The sequence below is a fragment of the Ambystoma mexicanum genome, chromosome 1p (genome assembly GCF_040938575.1).
Source record: "Ambystoma mexicanum isolate Mex_15411 chromosome 1p, UKY_AmexF1_1, whole genome shotgun sequence".
NCBI classification, from domain to species: domain Eukaryota; kingdom Metazoa; phylum Chordata; class Amphibia; order Caudata; family Ambystomatidae; genus Ambystoma; species Ambystoma mexicanum.
The window spans coordinates 681233937-681257484 of NC_090921.1; the positions used below are offsets into that span (position 1 = coordinate 681233937).

Here is a 23548-nt window from a genome sequence, read left to right on the forward strand (position 1 = left end):
AGTGAGAGTAAGAATTGCCTGATGTCTTTCCCAGTGGTGAATTTTGTAGGTCTACCCTCCCCTCTACCTCCCCTCCCTCTATGGTGTTGCTGATTCTTTTATTTTGTGTTTAACATATTTTATCGAGGTGCTATGTGTTACACAGTTACTATATAGAACTCTTGCCATCGCTCATATTTTAACACAAATATCTGTAATGAGGTTTCTTAAGCAACGGACACTTTTGTTCCGCTCATTGTCCGTGCATCCGCGGTAGGTGCCTCTCCAGATACCTTCAGGGTACAGCAGAGAGCTACTTGCTCTTACGCAGCTAGCATTCATAATTATGCATTGAGGGGCCAGGGGAATTGGGAAAGGAAAACTGAGCGATTGAGGCTATAAGAGGAAGGAGAAAAAGACTGGAAATAACAATTCAGCTATCGTACTTCTGGTATGGAGTGCAACATATATCGGACCAAATCAACTCCTATCAGAGCGAATCAAATCATACAACCGGGTTGCAATAACATCCAACAATGTTAATGCGCACAGTCTTAGTACATCTTTTATTATTTGAGTTGTCTTCCCTCTTGATAACAAGTTATCCTCTACCTCCCAGCCGACAAGGAAGTTGCAGTGGGTGATGAGGGGGATTCCACTTGACCATAACAGCCTTGTCTTAACTGCAGCATGTGCTTGGCACTGGACATGAGGAGTGGAGCATGGCTAAGAGCACACATTTAATTATGGGGGCTCAAGAAAGTGAGGCCCCTCAAATATTTTTTTCATGAGCGATGAACTGAAGAAGGAAAAGACCAGCTTCCTGACATTAAAATCACTTTTCGCGAATTCATTCAGCAAAGTTTATTTAAAAAATTAAAACAATTTTCATAAAACCAATACATACGCAGATTCTACTGACCATTCACAAATGCGATGTACCTAAGAAGCAGTAAACTATGATGAACTAAAGAGGCCAGATAAAATAGACTATAGGTTCATTAAAGATTTTGCTTTAACCCCTTAAGTGCTAAGGACGAGATACCTCGTGATTGGAATTGCATGTGCAGTGCCAAGGACGAGATAGCTCGTCCTTTTTGGCACCTTGTTTTGAGCGATCCCTGCAGAGCTCAAAACTGTAATCCAACCCCCGGGCTATGTGAGGGAGAGGTCCCCCCCTCACTGCCAGGGGGCTGGATTACACGTCCGCGTGAAACTGAAAGTAAAATCACTGCAGCAGCCATTTTCGGCTGCTGCAATGAAGAAAGAAGGTGAGTGCCCTTCTTGGTCAGCCTCGATCTCCGGCTGTATTTCGGAGATCGAGGCGGGTATCGTTGGAAAGGGGAGAATCTCCCCTTTCCAACGATACCCATTGTATGGCATTTCTGCTCACGGATCGGGCGCAGGACGCCTGATCCGTAAGCAGCATTGTAACAGGATCAATAGAGATCCATTTGTGACGCAGGGGTGAGGGGAGAGAGGGCCCCCAAAAATTGTGGGACAGGCCCCCCAGTGGGTGGGGCAGTAAGGTTTGGGCACCCCGGGGCCAAATTGGCACACCATTGTGCCCCTCTGCGCCAAGGCAAGTTTCGTAAACAAAGAAAAAAATGGAAAATGGTGGAACACATTTTAGGGGGGGCTGTGGGGCACCCCAAAGGGACAGGGAATTTCCTAATGGGACGAGGTAGTGACCCCGTCTCCCCCACCTCCAATGGTGTGGGTGCCATGTCATGCAGCCCTCCCTGGGACCAGATATCTGCTCCTAGGAAGGGACGCCTGAGCCCAGGGAGGAGTGCAGGACAGCCCCCCAATTTATCTGCCCCTGGGGAGGGCTACATGAGATGCGCCGCCCCTCCAATTGGGGTGGGGGTGGAGAGGTGCACCCCCCCTTCACATTAGAAAATTCTACAGCGGTGTAGGGGGTCCCCTCAGCCCCCGCTAAAGGGCAGCCTGCCATTTAGAATTATTTTCTTTGTTTACTATACCTGCCTTGGTGCAGAGGGGCACATTGGTGTGCCAATGTGGTGCCAGGGTGCCCACACCTTACTGTCCCACCCTTTGGGGGGGCCTTTCTCACCATTTGTGGTGGCTCTTCCCCCCACCCCAAATGGAGGGGGGGGTGTACCTCATGCAGCTGTTTGTAGGAGGCCCAGGGAGGCCTGCATGAGGTGCCCCTGCCACCCATTTGGGGTGAGGCGGGGGAGGGCCCCCAAAAATGGTGGGACAGGCCCCCAGTGGGTGGGGCAGTAAGGTTTTGGCACCCCGGGGCCAGATTGGCACATCAATGTGCCTCTCTGCACCAAGGGGAGTTGGGTTACCAAAGGAAAAATGTGAAAATGGTGGAACGCTTTTTAGGGGGGGCTGTGGGGCACCCCAAAGGGTCTGGGAATTTTCTAATGGGATGGGGCGTTGACCCCCCCCCCCCCCGCAGCCGCAATGGAGTGGGTGCCATGTCATGCAGCCCTCCCTGGGACCAGATATTTGCTCCTAGGAATGGACGCCTGAGCCCAGGGAGGAGTGCAGGACAGCCCCATGAACAAAATGGGCTGTGGCGAAAGGCTTGGGGTGACCAGAGGGTTACCCTTTTTCTTTTGCGCCCCCGGTAGGTGCACCCATACATGTGAGATACAGTTTTCATCGGGACATGTGTGGGGACGCGGGAAGGTAGGCCATGTGTTGTTGGCGGTGTGTTTCGGTGGGTGGCCAGAGCGAAATGTCTGAGAATTGTCTTCAGTTCCAGCCAATTTCAGAGGCAGTTCCCTGTGTACACTCACTGAAACACGTCGCCAACAACAGATGTCATACCTTCTCGTGGTCCCACAGGTGTACCGACGAAAAAGGTACCTCACGTGTGTGTGCACCTACCGGGGGCGCAAAAGGAAAATGGTAACCCTCTGGTAACCCCAAGCCTTTCGCCACAGCCCATTTTGTTCATGTGGGCAACCTACAGATTTGGGCCTAGGGTGTGGAAGCCAGCAAAGAAAACGGGGAACCCCATGCATTGCCCAAAAGAGGACACCCGTGGGAATCCTCAGAGGTCTGCCTTGCGCAAATCGGCCTGGAATCTACTACCCAGAACCTCCGGCAAATTCCAAATTTGGGGGTAAAAAACACAATTTCCAGACATTTCACTCTGCTCAACTACCGAAACACGCCGCCAACAACCGATGTCATACCTTCCCGCGTTCCCACAGGTGTCCCAACGAAAACGGTACCTCACATGTGTGGGTTCACCAATCTAGCCGCAAAGGGAAACTGCTAACCCACTGGTAACCACAAAAGGGTTTGGGGAGATAACCTACAGATTTGGGCATAGGGTGTCCAAGCCACCAAGGAAAACTGGGAACCCCATGCATTTCTGAAAAGAGGGCACCAGTAGGATTCCACAGAGGTCCAACTTGCGCGAAGCCGACCAGAATGTTTTACCCAGAAGCCCCGCCAAAGTGAAAAATGTGGGTTTTTTCGGCACATTCCGGAATTTGCCGGGGCTTCTGGGTAATAAATTACGGGCCGATTTGTGCAAATCATACCTCTGCGGATTCCCACGCGTGCCCTCTTTTTGGAAATGCATGGGGTTCCCTGTTTTCCTTGGTGGCTTGGACACCCAAGGCCCATATCTGTATGTTGGGCTTGTCTGGAGAAAGTGTCAAATTCAGGTGTTCGAAACAGACTTGGGGTTACCTGTGTTTTAGTCTTTCCCCTTGGCACCCAGGTAGGTGCACCCACACATGCGAGGTACCGTTTTCATCGGGTCACCTGTGGGAATGCAGGACGGTAGGCCATGTGGTGTTGGCAGCGTGTTTCGATTGGGTGCGCCAAGTGAAATGTGCGGAAAATGCGTTTTTTTCCCCACATTTCAGACTTTGCGGGGATGTCTGGGTAATAAATGCTGGGCTGATTTGCGCAAATCATACCTCTGCCGATTCCCACGGGTGTCCTCTTTTCAGAAATGCATGGGGTTCCCTGTTTTCCTTGGTGGCTTGGACACCCGAGGCCCATATCTGTATTTTGTGCTTGTCTGGAGAATGTGTCAAATTCAGGTGTCGAAACAGACTTTGGGTTACCTGTGTTTTAGGCTTTCCCCTTGGCGCCCAGGTAGGTGCACCCACACATGTGAGGTACCGTTTTCTTCGGGACACCTGTGGGAACGCAGGAAGGTATAACATTTGTTGTGTTTGTGTGGTTTTCATAACCTTTTGACCCATTTGCTGGTGTCCTTTGTCACACAACCCTTTCATTTCCCAAATGTGACCTACATTTAGTCGCTGCTTTAGGCACCATACACTGGTCTGCCTGTGCTCTTTCAAAAAAGGGATGCTTGCCGTTCCTCACCACATTGGTTTTCCAGATTTACACATGCTAAGTGCGTCTGTTCAGGCCGTGAGCATAAAACTCCTGTGTACCATGGCTCGGTGTTTGGCTTGTGGTATTGCTTGTTTTGTAAAACACAAAAAAAAAATGTGTGGTTTCCTAACTGCAAGAGTCGGGGGGAATGTAGCAGAGCATTGCTTTTCTCAAAATCCATAGAAGCCATTGCCGTACCAAGCCAACCATGTCCAACACACCTTTTTTTTCGGTCATTTTCCCGCTTTTCCCCCACCTAGTTGTTGCCTGACCTACGCAAATCACTCCTTCCTAAACTTGGAATTTTGTCTACTTTTCAGAAATATATGCCTTTCTGTCCTCCAATTCGGCTTTACTACCCTTTTCTTCCATTCCGTCCATGCATGTCCAATTGGCAAAAATGGCCAAAATCACCTACCTCTCACAAAACAGTTTATAACCACATCAAAATATTTTTTTTTCGTTTCCACTCAACCTGTTCTTGAAAGCCAGGAAATTGGGGAACTCGGCACAGCAAACCATTTGTTCCTAGCTCTTACAAGGAAAAAACCACAGGCTTCTTTGTACATCATTTTATTGGCATTTTCTGAAAAAACACAAAATGTTCGCCCTTTTTGGTTATTTTCTCTCACCCCCTACAGCAACCTAGGATTCCTGGGTGGCGTTACGACCGCCTAAATGTGGGGAAAAAAGAGGCAAATTTGGCAGAGATATCTCATGTAACAAAAAAGTTACAAGGCATTGATTGGCCACATACCGAAATCACCAAAAATGGCCCTGGCACTGGGGGGAAATACCCATGGCACTTAAAGGGTTAGTACAAGGCTCACCTTAGAAATATTAAAAGGGTCAAGCCCGCTCTGGGTGATTCGGCCCACAGCAAGAAGAGCAGCGCCAATCTTAACTGGCTGAACTGAAGCTCAAGCACAATCAGTCTCAAATGTCCTGGCTCTTAACTTGGAAAAGCCGGGCAAAACAATATTAAATGGGTCAAGATCCTCCAAAGGAGCATTGCATAGTGGGCTCCCAGACATCTCTAAGGACGAGGCGAATGAAGTGCGCTCTTGCAACCAATACTTTCTGGCTTGAGTACTTGGCCCTTAAAAGATGGCAAATTTGACCATGCGCACCACCAGTGGGGGAATCCCTGCTTCATTTTTGCAGAAGGGCTAAAAGGGAGGATCCTCTTGATGATTTCGAAAGGCAAGGCTTCCAGTCCGTTTTCAAGATCAGTGGGATAAGACGCTCATTGGGTCCTTCTCACTGCAAAGAAACAGCGGGCTACCAAGGGCATCTTACCTTCCCCTCAGGCCTTTCTGAGTTAGGCGTAAGGATTTGTAGCGCAAAGAGTACCCTAGCATGGTGTAATTTTGGATACCCATCTTTCACACGTTCTGACGACTCATTACTCTGGTCCCATTGGTGCTGTCGCTGGTGAGGTCAGGATTCCTTTTCATCCTTTCTCAACTGCGCCCCTTCTCAAACCACTTTAATTATCTTATGGATGAGATTGAAAAGTTGCTCTGTAGGAGGGCAATAGGGAGAATTCTCAGAAATGTGCTAATTCCTCTCTACCTCAGAGACCCCCAGCACTTTTCCTGGACTCTAGGACTTCTTAATATTTAACCTGAAGAGAGTGAGACCATTTTCCCACTCTTTCATGTATTGTTCTGTGATTTGGACTCTTCTTTTGGTTTTGGAATCTGACAAACTCCATAGGCGGCATCTTTTTACATTGTGGCACACAGCACCTTCAGTGCAGTGGCACAGGGAATTCTTTCAGATTTCCCAAAGGTTTAAATACCTTCTCTTGGTGAAACTACTGTTTCCATGAGCAGTGAAGTGAAATTGACTTTACTTAAATTTGTTACTTTCTAGACCCAGCACACACTATCTTACAATAGGGTGCTGGGGGCTACTTAGTATCCCCTTTGTCTAGTTTCTCATGTAACATTTTTATGTTACCCTTTCTACAATTAATGGCTGGTGGCAGTGGTTTACTTTTAACTACCATTGGGAGTTTTTAACGTGGGCTGTGTTCGCAGCCTTGGTAAAGCACTCGTGGGTGCCCATTTTGTCAAAATGGCCCCGGTTTTCCTTTTTTGCCATTTCATGCTGGAAAGGTCCTTCTTGAGATTTAATCTGTGCGCCAAACCAGGTTTGGTACCTTTATTTGTTTTGTTTTTGGTGGGATTCATGAGTGAAGCCAACCTCTAGCTCCAGAGTGTCTTACAGGGGCAGGAAGTAAGTGAGGTGCCTGAAACTCCTTGTGCTTAATCCCCTTGGTTACAGGAATGCACCCAAAGGTGATTGGCCGAATGGCTGTCCGGCAAGGACAGCCACCCTGCTGTGTGATTGACAGCTAGGCTGGAATGAATGTGAGAAATCGGGCTTGGAAGCCAGAGTCGACCATGGACGAAGGAATCCGAAGAAGAACTTGGAAGACACGCCTGCTGCAACTCCTGGACCGTTGCTTTGCCCGGTGAAGGCCCTGCTGCTGTGCTGAAGCTCCGAATTCGCCTCAGCTAGAGAAGCCCTGCAAGGACGATTTCTCCCCTTGAGTTGGTGGGACCAATCAACTTCAAAGTGAACTCGTTTGGATATCCTCTCCGAGCTGGCTGTCCTTCCTCTGCTGCTGGAACCGAAGTGCTAGGGAGAGTGCTTATAGTTGGTGATACCTTTGTGCACGATCTGCACAGGTATGCTGTGGAAAGAGGCTTTGATACTGACTTTCAGTTGGAAGGAGTGCAGGCTGTTTGAGTGGGGTTTCGGGTGCATGGATCTTCCCTGCAAATGTGTGGCTTCTGTTGGTACTGTAGATCTGGTGGTCGTGCATTTTGGAGGACTACATTTGGCGCACATGTCATGCTTTTGTTTGCTCACTTAAAGAAGTTGATGACGGCTCTTTCCTACTGCAAAGGTGGTTTTCTCATCGAGGACACCAAGAGGACAATGGGAGAATGCTGGTGTAAATTGTCCACAGCCAGGTCGGGAGATGTTGGATAAACAGTAGCATGTGCGACCTTATGTGCAGTGCTGGGATGTTCTGCACCGACTATGAAAGCATTACTAACCATGACCACAAAAGTGATGGGTGGAAGGTTTTGAACAAATCTGTACACTGGCAAATCTCTGGGCAACCTTCCACACCACCGATTTTTAGCCCGTCTGCGCCATTGCAAAAGGGGTCCAGCCATATGCAAATCAGTCAGGTACTGCCATCAATGGTAGCTGCCCAGCCTGAACTGCTAGGCCAGGGCCCCTCTGCACGGAATTACAGGCAACCCCAGACATGTTTCGGCCTAGTCTTTCCCCTTCTGTAATGGCTTGGCAGGCGAAGAACGGTGGTTTGGAGGGTTGCCCAGAGCATTGCCAGTGGTTAAGATTCATTCTAAATCTTCCTGCAATCACCTCATTGTTTTTGCAGCATTACTAACCAGCCAGATCTCCAGTGGTTTCAGGGAAATGCATGTTTTTTACCTCCTTTGGCAATGATGTTCTGTTTGCCACTCTGCACGAAACGTTGGAGAGAATTCTGCAGAAAGGTGACATACATGTTCATATTAAGTCAAGAGAAATGTGAGGAGCAGCAGCAGACAGTGAGCAAATGAGAGAAAAACAAGGGAAAAAACGGTATGAATGCACATACATAAGAAAAACTCGACCAAAAGAAAATAAATGTGTTTTTTAGAGACAATCCTGAAGACACAATCCCCACCACTGTTTTATACCCCCCCCCCAAAAGACCCCCTTAACCCCCTTCCTGTCCAGTTTCTAGCACGATAATGCATTAGATTCTGCGCCACTTTGAGGATTAGACGTGGCACATCCGGCTGTTTTTAGGATGGCACCTATGACATTGGCCATGTGGAGGCTATCCCATTGGGCAATGTGGTGGCTGGTTGTGGTTTGTACATAAACACTGTGACAGAATGTTTGTTTGTACCGGTAAATGTAGGAGGCTATGGTGAAAGTGCAAGGTAAGGGGCATGCATCCTCTTTGTATGCATGCACTGCACACACTTGCTTAACGTTGTTAATATAGGTTCCCTGCTGCTTTTGTGGGTTCACTTTTCTGACATTTGTAGTACATGCACAGTGGGAAGACCATATGAAGTTTAGAAGGTACGTGCCAGGCATCATGTTATGAATGCAATGTGTGCATTATATGATGTGTTATGGTATTTTGTGCCATTTGTATCGCGCCTACATACCAGTGTGTGAAGCTGCGCCGAGGAAAGGGAGGCGGAATGGAGGACACAGACATTGATTCCTCTAGGACAGCTGACATTGAGAGTACGCAAGAGAATGGGAATGGTTGGAGGGGGCAAGGCCAAGGTGCAGTACATGGGAACAATAACAAATATAAATATATGCAACTACGGCCGGTGCTGGCAAGTGCAAGGATAAGTGTATACATGAAGTGGTGGCTGCATTGTTACCGTTATAGAAAACAGTCCCCAAGTGCGGGGGTTGGTAGAAAGCCAGTGCAGGGGTTAAACTGTAGGGAGAGAGGTGGCCTGGGGCACAGATTATAGGGTGGGTAGTAGAAGAACAGTGCACAATACTTTTTAGCTAGGAAGTGATTAGGGGAGAGGAGGGGAAAAAGAAGCACATGGAAAGGTTTTCAGGTGCTTTAGAGCCTACAATGCTTCTCCTCAAGGTCCAGGGAGACAGAGAGCATGTTCCACAGGGAGGCCGCAGCAGAAGAACCACATCTACCAACATGTGGTTGCGTGTAGAATCAACTGACCAGGATCTTCTCATCCGCTTGATGAACAGGCGGATGAGAAGAGCTGGAGCAAGCAGATATTTAGGAAGTGACAGTGCAAGCTATTGAGCTTCCAGGGACCAAAAGGCCTTTTGCATAATGCACATGGCTTTTAGTTTATTGTTCGCAGCCACTGTGAGGTATTGCAGACATTTTAGTCCAGCAGAGATACGATCCCTGCCATTCATGGCCAAGGGCAAGTTGTGCACTCCTATTACGGATGAGTTGCTGAGGGCGCAGAGTGGAAGCTGGGAGATTTAAAAAGAGCCTGTGGCAAAAGTGCAGCGTACAAACCACCACAGCCGTGCAGACACTGACCTTTTGGAATGTGACTGTAGGTTGCTAAGATACATTTAGTGGTGGCTATTTCTGACTTCTTTTTCCGAGTAGTAGGTGGGATAGTGAGGAACAATTTTCATAGCATTGGCGGAAGGAAAGAATAGAGGTTCTGTTTCGCTTGTATAGTGTATGAAATGCGTTAATGAAAATGTTGCAAGCACATACAAACAAATTGGCATTTTCTGGAAGGAGATGGGTGGAACATCAGTATGCTTTTTAAACACGTAGTGGACGCTTAGAGGCAGATATCGTGCGCAGAGGCACTTGTAAGACAGTTGTGACCATACTGCAAAACAACTGATGATACCGTTCTTTTGTGGTGATGGGTTCTTATGTGATAAATGTGCATGTATAACTCTTTCACTGAACGTGCTTTCCAATAAGCACACGTTCAGGCTGATTTTGTAACTGTCCATATGAAGTCTTTTGGAGAACTCGCATTGTAAGATGCTGAAGTCTTGGAGAGTATTGGTGGATGCGTGTGTGAGTACTTAGCAATACCTAACAAGGGCGTGGTGGGACGAGGATAGTGGAATGGGAAGGACGACTAGTTATGATTTTGAAGATGGTATTGTAAGAACGTGAAGCGCCGTGAATCAAATATGAACAATTATAAAAGCCCGAAAAAAATTATTACTGTGGAAGTTGTTTAACAAAATAGAAAAAAAGGGCTTTTTCATGAGGTACCATTACAAAGGACATCCCCTACCCTGATTGACATTTATTCCCCTATTCCCGCGCGCAGACACCTGGAAAAGTCTGCGCAAATCGCGATAGCTGCAGGGTTTTACATGTAACATACGCCCCTTTTACACATGGCCACCTTACATTTGGGACTGTGGAGGACACAAGATTGCGCAATAAGCTTTATGGGTGTGGAGTGCACGCACAGACTGGGGTATACAGTATATTTGTCGACCTAAATGCTGAGGGTGAGCTCATGCCTGTGTGTTGTACAAACACATACGTTACTTGACAGTGAATGGAAAACAAGAGTCCTGTGAGAGTTGTGTGGAGTGTATCATGTGGGTTTGTACGTGTATGGAGCAGCTACACTGAGGTGATTGCTTTTGGTTTGTCTGTGTGAGACTTTGGTGATGCTCAATCACGATGAAATTATTGTTGTTGACTGTGGCGGGACAACCGAACACCATGTAACAAGATTTTCAGTGCTGTTTGTGCTGAGGGAGTTTCTGATATCCTGCATAATTGTGTAACCCATTATGCAGACACCTATGTAGGCGTGTTATTTTTTATTTGGTCCGGAAATGGAGAAAGCGTGGTATATTGTAAAGAGGTGTGTTGTGTCTTTTTACAACTTGTGCCATTGTAGTACTGCACAAATGGGAATCTATCGTTTCACAGCACAAACCGTTTTCCCCACTAATGGCGTTACTCTTGATATTACTGCATATTCGAATTCTACATGCTGTACACACATTGCCTTGCTGCCCTTTTTGGTAGTATAGGAATAATGTTTGTGGTTGCTGTTGCGCACTTGTGCTCTGTAAAATGCACTGCAACACGCACAACCAACTGTTTAAACAGCCACCCATCAGAAAAAATATTGCTAAGGGGACTTTAAGGTGCAACTGCGGTACTACAAACATAGCATCTTTTCTAAATACACTATGCTAAAACAACATTCTGCTTACAGTGCCCTACTAAAAACCTATGAAATTCACTAACAAATCTAGTGCTTCATGTACTCCGGGGCAAAACCTGTGAGAGCAGGGAGATGTTTAATTCTTTTGGCTCCAGCTCTTTGGAATGAAATACCTAGCAATCAGAGATTGGATTCTTGATTTTCTAGTTTTTGATTTAATGCACACGTACTACATTCACTCTCTCTCTCCTCTCAGGGAAATGCACAAACAAAACATCACTAGAATAAACAATCCAAAACATTGGACCTGTTCAAGGGGAGAAAGGCATGAGGCATCCAGATGTTCCAATGACAGTATACAGAATGCCTGATCTTGGTTATTAGATACATGATTAAAGCTATGACCTTCCCAGTCACTCACTGAAGACTTAAGAGCTGAAACAATTTTGGCGTTTACAACAGCAGGGGAAGACACCTTAATCGATGTCCTTGTAGGTGTAACATTTCTATGTATTATCAAGGGCTAGACCAACATCTACCCCAAAGTTAGACTTTCAGAGAGAAAATCTGAAGCATCAAGAGAGAATTAATCACTGCCAGAGCAATCGGTCAAAGCTGACATTTCCAGATTTGACTTCAGAGACCAAATTTTAAGCGGTTGACACAGAAGAATTAGACCTGTTTCATAGAAACCAGGGTAATTGGATCTACTTGCCAGCACTTAGCTAAGCCTTAGGCAGGCCCCACGTTCAATTCTTGAACCTTCTAGGCACATGGAAGGGAACATCAAGGGTAGTGATGGAATCTTTCTTTAATAAATGTGGCATCTTGGTTATCGAGGTAGAGAGAAATTGCCTTGATCCTTTAATGTTGCCACATTGTTTTCACATTTTTATGCTTTTTTTGACCGTTTTAAACCCAACAATTCCAGGCTTGGAGAAAATCAGCAATAGACACAGAGGGAACTTAACAGCTTGATCCTGTAATTCAACTCACAATGAATTAGAAGGGGCTAGATAATTCGTTTTAATTTTTCTCTTTCTGGGGAGAGAGGGGGTGATGTGTCCTCCACCATAAACGTAGCTCGCTGCTTTTCCTTCCTCAAAAATGATAGTTGAGGCATCCTGATCACCTGCTTGAGCTTATTGGTTTCTAAATCTGGAGTGTTATAATGTGGGGCGGTTCCCCACTGGCAGTAACCTCCCTAGATGGTCCAGACTAACTGAAAGACGTAGTCTACTTACCCAAGGCCTTGATGAACCCTTCCAAAAAGCAGACTTTGCTACAAAGATCATTAACCACTGTTCTGTCACTTACTTTAAAGATGAGGTTATCGTATCCCCTGTCCATAGAGTTTAATATGCGTGAAAGAACCGGAAAAGAAAAGGTATCTACTACTTGCTCTCCTCCTTCCTGATGTTCCGAGCTGATTGTAATGGAGGGCCCAACCCCCAAACTTGACCCCTGAAAAGGCATAAAAACACCCTGACCCACAACAGAAGGAATCTGAGCAGACAATTTCAAACCAGCAGACAGAGGAATTGGAGAGCAAGCTGAATCTGCCGTCAACTGCTGAAACAGCTGAACCAATGTATCCCACAAGTTATTTCTGGTGAACACCGGAGAAGATTCATAGGTGTGATTTAGGAGTTGTAGGGGTGATCACCTCCTCACGGTCGTTGTGTACAATGTATTGATTAGGTCTGAAATCTAGGGAAAGACAAACCCTCTCGACAAGCTTATACACAACTTGAGCTAAAAAGGCACATCTGCTATCAAATGCTTGTTAGGATGATCCACTTAATCACATATGTTCATTTGATCCAGGGAATTTAACAATACATTTACAACTGGGGCATTGTCCACCTCCAAATGCCTCAAACCCACTGACCGATTATCACTTGGTGGGAGTATAAAGACTTCAGCATCTGCTTTGTCCATCCATAACTGGAGTCTTTTTCTTGTTCCGCCAAAGAAATGTAAATATAGGGAAACCCTGCAGTATTCTTGGGTAAGTCAGTAAATTAAGGCAACTTATTTGAAAGAAACACGTTGCCATCTTTATTAGAAACTGAACCAAATCCTGCTCTCAGTGCATAAGCCATACAGAAGAATCAAACCGTGTTACCTTAACTTTGGGGATACGACCCCAGAAGTGCAGGCGAAGAGGTAGAAATTCACCAATACAACACGCCTTGTTCCAGCCGCGGACCGCTGCAGACCACTTATCCGCCCTCGCTCTGGAAAGGGCTTTGAAGGAGAACGTCTGTCTTCTCCGAGATCACATCGTCTGCCGGTGCGTTCTTTAAAGGTACATTTCCACAACACTGCGGAGTATGAAAAAATCCTGTGAGCTCCGCTCCAAACAAATTTGCCATGAGTAGAATACTGCCACATCCACCGCAGACCACTTACTCGCCCACTTCCGCCAGCTGGGTAGCAGCTTGCAACTTGATTTATTGACCCCTGGAGCTCATTGAACCACATCAGGCTTTGCATCTTTTTTTATGGCCTTTCTCGTAGCATAGCTCCCAGATAAACCAAGCGGACACATTGAAAAACAGAGGGCTCTCTTGATTTTTATAAACATTTTGTAATCATGTGCGACTTAAAATATATCTGATCAAAATAAGTACTTAATGTATAATGCACAAAATTAAAAAGATAACAAAACATAATATTAAAAAAAAATGCCTAAAAAGACTCCCTTAGCCCTACTGTCTCTGTGGCCCACTACCACAGGTAAGTACCAAACATAAATTAACAAGAGGTGGGGAGACTAAGGGAACCCGAAAGCCTAACGAGCAGGCAAAGTCCCCTATGGGCCTGTACAATTTTGCAGTGTCCTAACAACAACCCACCCCGGTATATGTGGAAGGCCCTAGACCTAGTGGTTAGCATGTACCACACAAATGGGATGGAAGAAAAAGGGATGAAGACCTTTTTATCCACCGGAAAATAGTCCTAATATTCTCAGGTCCACTGCAATACTCCAAATTAATTTGCCCTCCATCCCTAGGACAGAATATAAAAATGAATGCACATGCACACATGTAATTAATTTCTTTTCATAACTTGCTTCATGCCGGACTCCAGCCTCCGATCCCAGACCGATAATCGAAACAGTGATGCTCTGAGCTGTCTTGATCCCAAGGCGAGCTTGTTGCCCCCAAGCTATCCTACGGCCAATAAATAATAAATGAACACCAAATAAAGTAGAAAACAGTTTCAAACTATAGCCAAACACTTGCACGAATGAACAGTACAATTTAGATAGACTTTTCTAGATAAATATTTACAGTATCACCGAAATTAGTTACAATGTTGAAAATAAATTCACCAAGCAAGAGGACCCCCAATAAAAGTCTATGGGAAATATGGTAGGGATTCTCCTGCAAAGAATTTCTTCCCGTACCCAGAGGGTAGCCGGAGGGAGAGTATTGTGAATAATTGCCCAACCCAGGACATAATGAGAAGTACTTAAATCGATGGTCTCAAGCAAAACTGTTTCAGCACCACAAATCTACCCAGTTAGTAAAACAGCACCTTTCCACATGTGTGGTTTCTAGAGTGGAGGACTGGACCCAGCAGGTGTGGAAGTTGCCAGGCATCCTCAGGAAGTCCAGACTGGACCTCCAGAGGTAGACTACTCAAAACTGGATAGGCCCAAGCCACTGCACTTAATGTTTTGCTAAGTGAGGTCTTTAAAAATGTCAAAATCGGCGGGAAAACTCATTCAGCAGAGAAACAGTAGAAGGCCAAAACCTAAATATCCTTGTACATAGGTGCTGGTCAAAGGCCATCCAGTCAATAACTGAAAAGGGCCAGGGGGCAAAGGATCAGATGACCAACCATTCTGGTTGGTCGTTAAGACTTCCACTTAGCCATAAGCACTCCTACAGGAAGTGAGAGGGGTAGCCAAGTTTGGACCAATATGGAGGCTGCCATTCGTGGTTCACAAGGAGTCCATGTGGTAATGGCTTTTTTAGGCCTACCTCGTGGTCACCCTGAATAAAGGAAGCACTGAAACGTAAAATGACTGAGAGCAGGATTTAAAAAGAAATGAGTACCCCAATGGCTACCGAAAAGGTGTATTGGGCTACCAACGTAGCAAAGTGGCTTGCAACCTTGGTGAAGTTAAGACTACCATATAGCTGCCACCAACCTATTCCCCAAAACCTGTGTAGGGTGATAGAATTGTCCTGTGGCAACCATGGGTGTCCTGAGTGGCACTCCTGGGACTGGGCACCTTGGGGGTAACCCTGTTTCATGTACTTTAAATCTGGTGTAAAGGGACGTAACTCCAGGGGTACTTTGTGAGAAGTTCCGCTGGCGACCAAAAAGAAATCCAAGATCTAAAAAAGCACAGGGCAAGAAGCCAAACGTCGAGGGGTCCTAGAATCACCAACAATTGAAATTCTGACATGAGGCCCAGTACGTTTTTGTTCTATGTTGGTTCTGTTCCTAGGTGTGGTTTATTATTATTATTATTATTAGGTTATTTATTGAGTGCAGACCTAACTTTGGGAAGCAACAGAGCGCTTTACAATCATAGGGGGATGAACACAATGAGGGAAACAGGAAAAAAAGGAGCAGGGAGCTTGCTTGTGGACAATTTGCAGCATGGGGCGGGGGACAGTGTGGAGCAGATCAGTCTCCGGTAGGGTGGCAAGTGCAGGGTGTGTGGACTTTGGTGTTTAGGAGGATCCCTTTCTTGCAGGGGAACGTCTTGAGCTCTTTACTGAACTGTAGAAATGATGGGGCGCAAGCCTGATGACAGGGCGGAGGTTCCAGAGACTTGGAGCATAGACAAGGGAATCCCTGTCTTCTGGTTCTTTCCTTCCTGCACTGTCGTAATTCAAGTCTGCATATTTCCTTACTTCTGGTGGATTGCAGGCCTCCGAAGATGTTGAGTTTCTCAGTGAGGTAGCTTGGAGATTTCAGGATGACCGCATTTCAGATGCAACTGGATTTGAAGATGGTATGGCTTGCAGTGGGAGCCAGTGCAGTTCAGTGAGTGACAGGATAATGTGTCGAATTTGCTGTGTCTTTTAATGAGTCTTGCTGCAGCATGCAGGACACATTTCAGGGGTGCCAGGGTAGTCGCTGGAAGGCCTTCCAAAAGGGTATTGCTACCATCCAGCTGGGAGAGTACCAAGGCCTGGACAGTGGATCTGATGTTTTCTGGGATGAAGGGCTTGATGTTCCAGAGGAGAGAAAGTTGGATCCCGGCCGTTTGTGTCTTCCTTGCTATGTGCTGTTTGAACGCAAGGTGTCTGTTGATGTTGAACCCAAGGGACTTAGCACAAGGGGGGCAGCTGGGGTGTGAATCCCTCAAGGTTCATAGCAGAGAGCAAGGTCTGAATGTCGGGGCGTTCGGTGGTGTTGGTCAGCAGTAGGAATTGTCTTGGAGGGGTTGAAGCACTGGACATCTAGGACTGGATCTAAGTGATGTGTGGATGTCTTCGATGGAGGATATCTTTAGGTAGATCTGTGTATTGGTGGATGTTGAGTGGAGGGGTGTAGGGTAAAGTTTGAATGCAGTACCCTCTGGGAACACTACAAACAACTCTGACTACAGGTATAGGAAACCCAACCTTTGGTACAAGCTTGTACTACACAGTTTTGGTAGCGTGTTGAGCAGCCAGGCTTAAGATGGGTCAATGTGAGCTGTAGGGGAGTTACACAGAGATTCACAGTGACAAGTATTCAAATAAACTCTTTCACTCAAGGTTTCTTGAATAAACAATTATTAATTTTTCAGTCAGTTAGAATAAGCCTTCCTCAGAAGGGAGCAATACAATAGTAACACACAAATACACTTCAGTACTGTACACTCTTAGTTTCTAAATCAGTAAAGACACGTTTAGGATGGCCCAAAGACTAGGACTAGACTTCAATAGCTAGGGTACTGGGGACATTAATATCTTACTGTTTGCATTTAGAATACTATTATAAATTAGTAAAAGGAAAGGATTATTAGAACAACAAGAGACCATAAATATTCTTAAGCAGGCCAATACTTTTGGATCCTCACAGCAGAGTAATTCATTAGAACAGGCTAGCCCAAAGCCAATGAGCAAAAGTCTTATATAGGATGAAGCACTTCTGGTAGGTAAGTAGAAAAGTATTTGCACAATGTTTTAGAAGTCTTTGATGAAAAAAAAGAATAAAATGTAGGGCCACAGTAGATGATGCAAGCAACTCTACGGCAAGAGGTAAGTTCTCTCAGACTTTGTAAGTGCCTTTGAATTGAAGAAAAAGTGCAGCAGATGACTTCTGTTCCTGCCTCAGTCGTGTGGACAAGAGGGAGGACAAGAGGGAGGACTCCTGGGGACTCCTGCACTGCAATGGGACGGTCACTGCTCGCAACCAGCAATCTCCAGATCGGTGGCTGTTCAGTGTTTCAGCACCTCGCATCTAACGCAAATAAGTAACACCACGGTTCCTTGCTGTCGAGATGGGCTTTCCTTGCTTCTGGTCGCCTGCACTCTGTTGAGGGGGCTCAGGCTCACTCAGTCCTGCTTCCTGGGAGCCCGGAGGATCTTCCTGGAGCTCTTGGCCAGCTTAAAAGAAACGCACACAATCTGGTGTTCCTTTCCCTGGCTATATGGTTTCCAGCGGTAACTCTGTGGAAATTCAACCAGAGAAGGATGTCCAGGTGGAGTTGGACAGCAGCAAGCAGGGCTTCACCGGGCAAACCAATGGTCCAGGAGTTGCAGCAGGTGTCCTCTTCAAGTTCTTCTTCGGTTCCTTCGTCCAGTGGTCGACTCTTCCTTCCATGCCTTGCCTTTTATTCAGTTCTCTCCCATTCATTCGAGCCTAGTTGTCAGTCACCCAGCAGGGTGGCTGTCCTTGCCGGACAGTCAGGCGGCCAATCACCACAGCGTGCATTTGGGTCTTCTAGGAGACTAAGCACAGGGAGTTTCGGGCACCTCCCTCGCTTCCTACCTACCCCAGACACCCTGGAGCCCGAGGCGGGCTTCACTAGTGAATCCTGCCAAAAGCAAAGCGAACAATGGGACCAGATGGCGCACAGAGTAAATCTCAAGAAGGACCTTCCCACCAAGAAATGGCAAAAAAAGAATACCAGGGCCATTTTGACAGCCCGCGGTAAATGCACACCACAGTAGTTAAAACGAAACCACTGCCACCAGTCATTCAGTGAGCAAAGGATGATATAAAAAGGTTACATGAGAAGCTAGACAAGGGGGATACTAGGGTAACCCCTCCAGTACCCTATTGTAAGATGTCTAGAAAGTTACAATTGTAAGTAGTCAATTTCACTTCACTGTTCTGGGAAACAGTACTTTATCCAAGAGAAGGTATTTAAACCTTTGGGAAATCTGAAATACTTCCCTGTGCCACTGCACTGAAGGTTCTGTGTGACACAATGTAAAAGATGATGCCTATGGAGTTTGTCAGTCTCCATACTCAAAAGAAACACAAAGCTCAGAAATCACTCTCTCCAGCTTATTGAAAAAAAAAATCAAGTCCTCAAAATCCAGAAAAGTTCTTGGGGTCTCTAAGGTTGAGGGAATTGGCACATTTCTGAGAATTCTCCCTAACAAGGGGGAAGGGTTCAGAGCGGTTCCAGGTAAAGATTGAAGCTCACAGGGGACAGGAGGGGTTCTTGCGGGACTCCACAGGTGATGGGTAGAGTTGGTGATCTGGAAGAATCCATTTGTACGAACTGTTGGCAGTTCACAAGGTAGGATTTGAACCAGCTGAGGACGATCTTGCTGATTCCCCCCCCCCCCAATGCAGCAATGTAGATTGTTAGTGTTTGGTGGTCTACTGTGTCAAATGCTGCTGAGAGGTCAAGGAGAACTAGGTGGTGATTTGAATGCCAATTGCATTGCCAGGAGCTTGGGGAAGGGTGGTGAATATATGCCTAACCCTGGGTTAAACCGTAGGGCGAAAATAATTAAATCTGGCTGTGCTTGGGCTGAATTTATTTGTGATCTGGGGCTGTGTAGAATGAGAGGATATCGTTGAGCCTGCGTTGACCTCATGTACCTTGCAGTGTGGAAACAAATCTGCTGTCATTGACTACTTTTTTGGGAGTCCAGTGCTTTTTGTTGAAGCAATATTGAGGTTGTCTGATAGTGTGAAATGTAACCTTCCCCACCTTGTGCCACTGACCCAGGAAGCATCTGGATTGGCTGCTAGAATTCTTATCCAGCCAATCACATCTCGCCGACAGGCGAGCGCCGGCCCACGATAGAAGGCACAGGACAAAAGGCTCCTGACTGAGCTGACTGAGCGTGCCGTGCTGCGGGCTGCTCTAGGTCTAAGCTCTGCCGCCGTGCATCATCCAAGACTCTTCTCTCAAGCCCGACCCCCTGCCTTCACAGTGAGACACTATCCACAGACTATGCCTACCTATATAATCTGCGTAACCTGAGCCTCCACATGTTACTCTCATGAGTACCTGCCATATCGTCTTTTGCGCATTCGCTATTTAGTACCATTACTAGGACAAGTTTGAGCCCGTTACAAGCCTGTCAGTACAGCTCCTAATTGTCTGTCCATTGCCGCGACCAAGACAATCTATTGCCTTGAGATCCCTCCAGAGCATATCGCCTGCGCGCCCTCCTGTCTGTCTATATATATATATATATATATATATATATATATATATATATATATATATATATATATATATATATATATATATATATATATTTCTGAGGCTTGTGGAATCTGCTTAGATCACATGCTGTGCATAGGCCGACATCTAGTGGAAGCTGCGGAGTATTAGTTTGTTTTTCGAAACTCGAAAATGGGCGTCGACACAGGGCGTGCCAGTAATACTATCCCTAGTGTGACGTCCACTGGACCCAAGATCCCTCGCGCGTCTAGGATCCTCAGATTGTATTTTTCCGCCATACTGGTCAGAAGCATTTTGCGGAGTCCCTTGGCCTTAGCCATACTTTTGCCAAAATATTGATTAATTTACATCCTTCCCCATCCCAACGACGAACTTCGACACTCGACGCCGGCTGGAGAAGAAATCGACTGTCTGCTTCTGCACGACGGATTTGGGCCTCGGAAGGCCTCTGGCCTCGGCCCTGCAAGTAGGGAGAGTGGGGGGTTGGACATACTCTACACTCTTGGTATATAGGTGCACCTTATACATTTCCTACACTTAACAGCCCGCTGCCTCAAGGTGCGTATGGAGGGTACCCCTTTTCAATTCTGCCCCAAGTGCAATCGCAAATACCCTTGTGTCGACAGGCACGCCACGCGCAATCTCTGCTTGCCGAGGGACCACCCTGAAGCGAACTGCAGAGCGTGTAGTAGGTTTAAACCGAAGACACTTAAGGACCGTTCGAAGCGTTGGGCCCACCACGCCAGGCAGGCGGCCATGGCAGCGGAGGGCGCCTTCAGCGATGGCAGCGACGCCGTGCTTTCGGGCGGCAAGGGCATTACAGCGTCGAAAGACAGCCGAGCGCAGGTCCCCGACCTCAGAAGGTCGTCCGACAGGGCGGCTATGGGGAAGACCCCCGGCGACACAGGCGCTTCACACACCACTCACACTAAACACACGAAGTCCAACCGAGACTCAACGACGTCGAGTTCTCGGAAAGAGGCACAAACAGAACGGTCCGAATCGGTGTCCTCTGGGCGTTCGAGATCGCCGCATGACTCCAGGCAATCATCCACTCTTGCCAAGAGTGCCTCGCTCCCTAGGCTAACAGATGTTCGATCGTCGGAAGACGAAGACGACTTCCACCCCCAGGCCGCACTCCAGGAGTCGGTGCCCGCAGACAAGATCAGCGCGGCCCCACGTGCGAAGGACAGGGACTCTACCCCCGATCCTCGACGCCAGGCGTCGAAAACCTACGGAGCCACAAAGGGACAGGGAAAACACTTTTCAACTCACGGGGAGGGGGGGAAACGGCAGAAGAAGCAGCCTCTGCACTCTTCCACACCTGTGAAACACTCCACTCCTCCTAAACAAGGCAGACAAGACCAGGTCTGCTGATATTTCAAAAACCAGCAAATCTACTCAAGATAAATCTCCAAAACTTTGAGAGCCATTCCCAGTTCCAAAAAATGGTCGAGTGATGACATAGATAGGGTCATGTCAAGGATGTCTTCTTTGGCAGACTTTTACGATAAAAATCCAGACCATTTCCTTTCATATGATCCACAAGGGGCTACACCCTCAGGCTCTAATGATCCTATCCCCCCGAGTAAGAAGCCCCGGTTTGAGACACCGATGAGGTCTACAGAGCCCTTCGATGTACAACCATACTCACGGCCATACTCACTGTATCAAGGAGAGACTTCCTTTGGTGAGGACCAAGATTTTGGCATGGTAGAAGAGCAAACCGAGACGGGCTACTATGGGGATGATGAGGAAGAGGAAGACCCTGAAACCTACAGAGTAGATTCTCCGGTAGAGAAGGAAGCCCCGGTTACCGACTCCCCTGTCGATAACTAACCCCTCCTGGACGAGGTTCTCGCACGTGCAGCAGAACATTTCCATATCGACACCCACGGTGTCCAGGAGGAGAGGGACTTCGCCGAGGAGTTAGTGGGAGAAAGGAGGCCGGTTGCCCAGACCATCCCTATCCTTAAGTCTATTCAGCGAAGAATAGACCCGTCCCTGGTGAACCCGAACCTCACCAGAGCAGTCAATCCCAGAGTTGAAAAACTTTTCAGGGCAGCCCAGTCTGACCCTCTCTATATAAGAGGACATCTGAAGCCAGACTCCCTAGTTGTCACTAACACTCGTAAGAGGGCTGGAACACCCTTGTCATCGACCGAAGCTCCTCCAGACAAGGAGAGCAAAAAACTATATGGTTTCGGCAGGAAAGTAGCCTCAACGTCCGCCTATCGGGCAAGGATTGCAAACTCCACCACCCTGTTGGCCAGCTACAACTGCCATCAGTGGGAAGAGGTCGCGGCTCCCATAGCCTCTGCACCTGAACCCTTAAAGGGCCAGTTAGCACGAATTTCCGCAGAGGGTAGAGCCGTGACTGGTTGCATTTTAAAAGCAACTTTTGACGCCGCGGACAACGCAGGCAGATTGATAGCAGAAGGTACTGTTATCAAGACACGTGCGTGGTTACGGCAGTCTGGTTTTAAGGCAGAAACCCAGGCATCATTGTTGGACAAACCGGTGGAAGCCGATCTGTTGTTTGGTAAGGCGGTCGAGGACGCGCTGAAGAATGCCAAGGACGAATACAAGACACTAAAGTCCCTTGGCCAGTTAACCAATAAACCCCCTAACCAGAGAGGGAATAGTAATTTTCGTCGCCCACGCAGCCAAAATTCCCAGAGGATCAAACTATTCCCAGGGGCAGGGTACACAGTGGAACAACAGCCAACAGTCTACCCAGGGTTACGGCAGGGGTAATAGGAGAGGACGTGGTAAAGGCAGAGGCAGCCCCAGTAAAGGAGGCCGCACGCCTCCACCAAAGCAGTGACGCTCAGTTCAGGGTCCCTTCTCACGCAACCCCAGTAGGGGGACGCATTTCCAACTTCACCCAGGCTTGGGAAGGGATCACATCGGACAGATGGGTGCTGTCAACAGTATCCACAGGGTACTGTATAGAACTACTGCAGCGTCCCCGGAACCATCCTCCACGACAAAGAGTACACTCTTTAGAACATCAGAAGATTCTCCTAAAAGGAGATCGACATTCTGCTAGCAAAGGACGCGATAGAACTCGTCCCGGGACACCAGGTAAACAAGGGTATTTATTCAACTTACTTCCTTGTGCCAAAAAAAGATTTGACAATGCGCCCAGTATTGGATTTACGGCCTGCAAACAAGTATGTCAAGCCCCAAAGGTTTTGTATGACTACGCTACAAGAGGTAATCCCCCTCCTAAAAAAGGGATATGAAAGATGCCTATTTTCATATTTCCATGTTCCCAGCGCACAGAAGGTAATTGTGCTTCAAGGTGGACAGTCGACACTACCAATTCAAGGTACTGCCCTTCGGGATAGCTTCGGCATAAGGGTATTCACCAAGGTACTGGCGGTGACGGCTGCACACCTACGCAGGGAGGCAATCCCAGTGTACCCTTATCTGGACGACTGGCTCATAACGGTGGAAACCCCAGTAATTCAAACATTCAAAGGACTATCGACCTCCTCCACGAATTAGGCTTCTCAATCAACGAGAAAAAGTCAAGCCTGGTGCCAAGCACCTCCAAACAGTTCCTAGGAGCATTCCTAGATACTCAAGAGGGGTTGACCTTTCCTTCAGAGGAAAGAATTCGGAATATACTACTGCAAATTCCGCAATATCAGTCCGGTCACCAAATAACAGTACGCAAAGCAATGCATTTGCTGGCCATGATGGCGTCATGTATTTACCTGGTCCCCCACGCGCGCCTGCGCATGCGTCCCATGCAGGAATGGTTGGCGAAACAGTGGTCTCAGGCAAGTGGTCAGTGGGACGATCTAGTGGTCGTTTCGCCAACACTAGTACAAAGTCTTCACTGGTGGACAAGAGAGAATCTTGCACAGGGAAAACCCTTTTACGA

The 23548-nt window shown here is 47.2% G+C and overlaps 1 protein-coding gene across 3 annotated transcripts in view; it reads left to right on the forward strand.

Annotated features, from left to right (window-relative positions):
• The window catches only part of GABPB2 (GA binding protein transcription factor subunit beta 2), a 515551-nt gene that overhangs the window by 207405 nt on the left and 284598 nt on the right, over window positions 1–23548 (forward strand). The gene's annotated exons all lie outside the window — the stretch shown is intronic.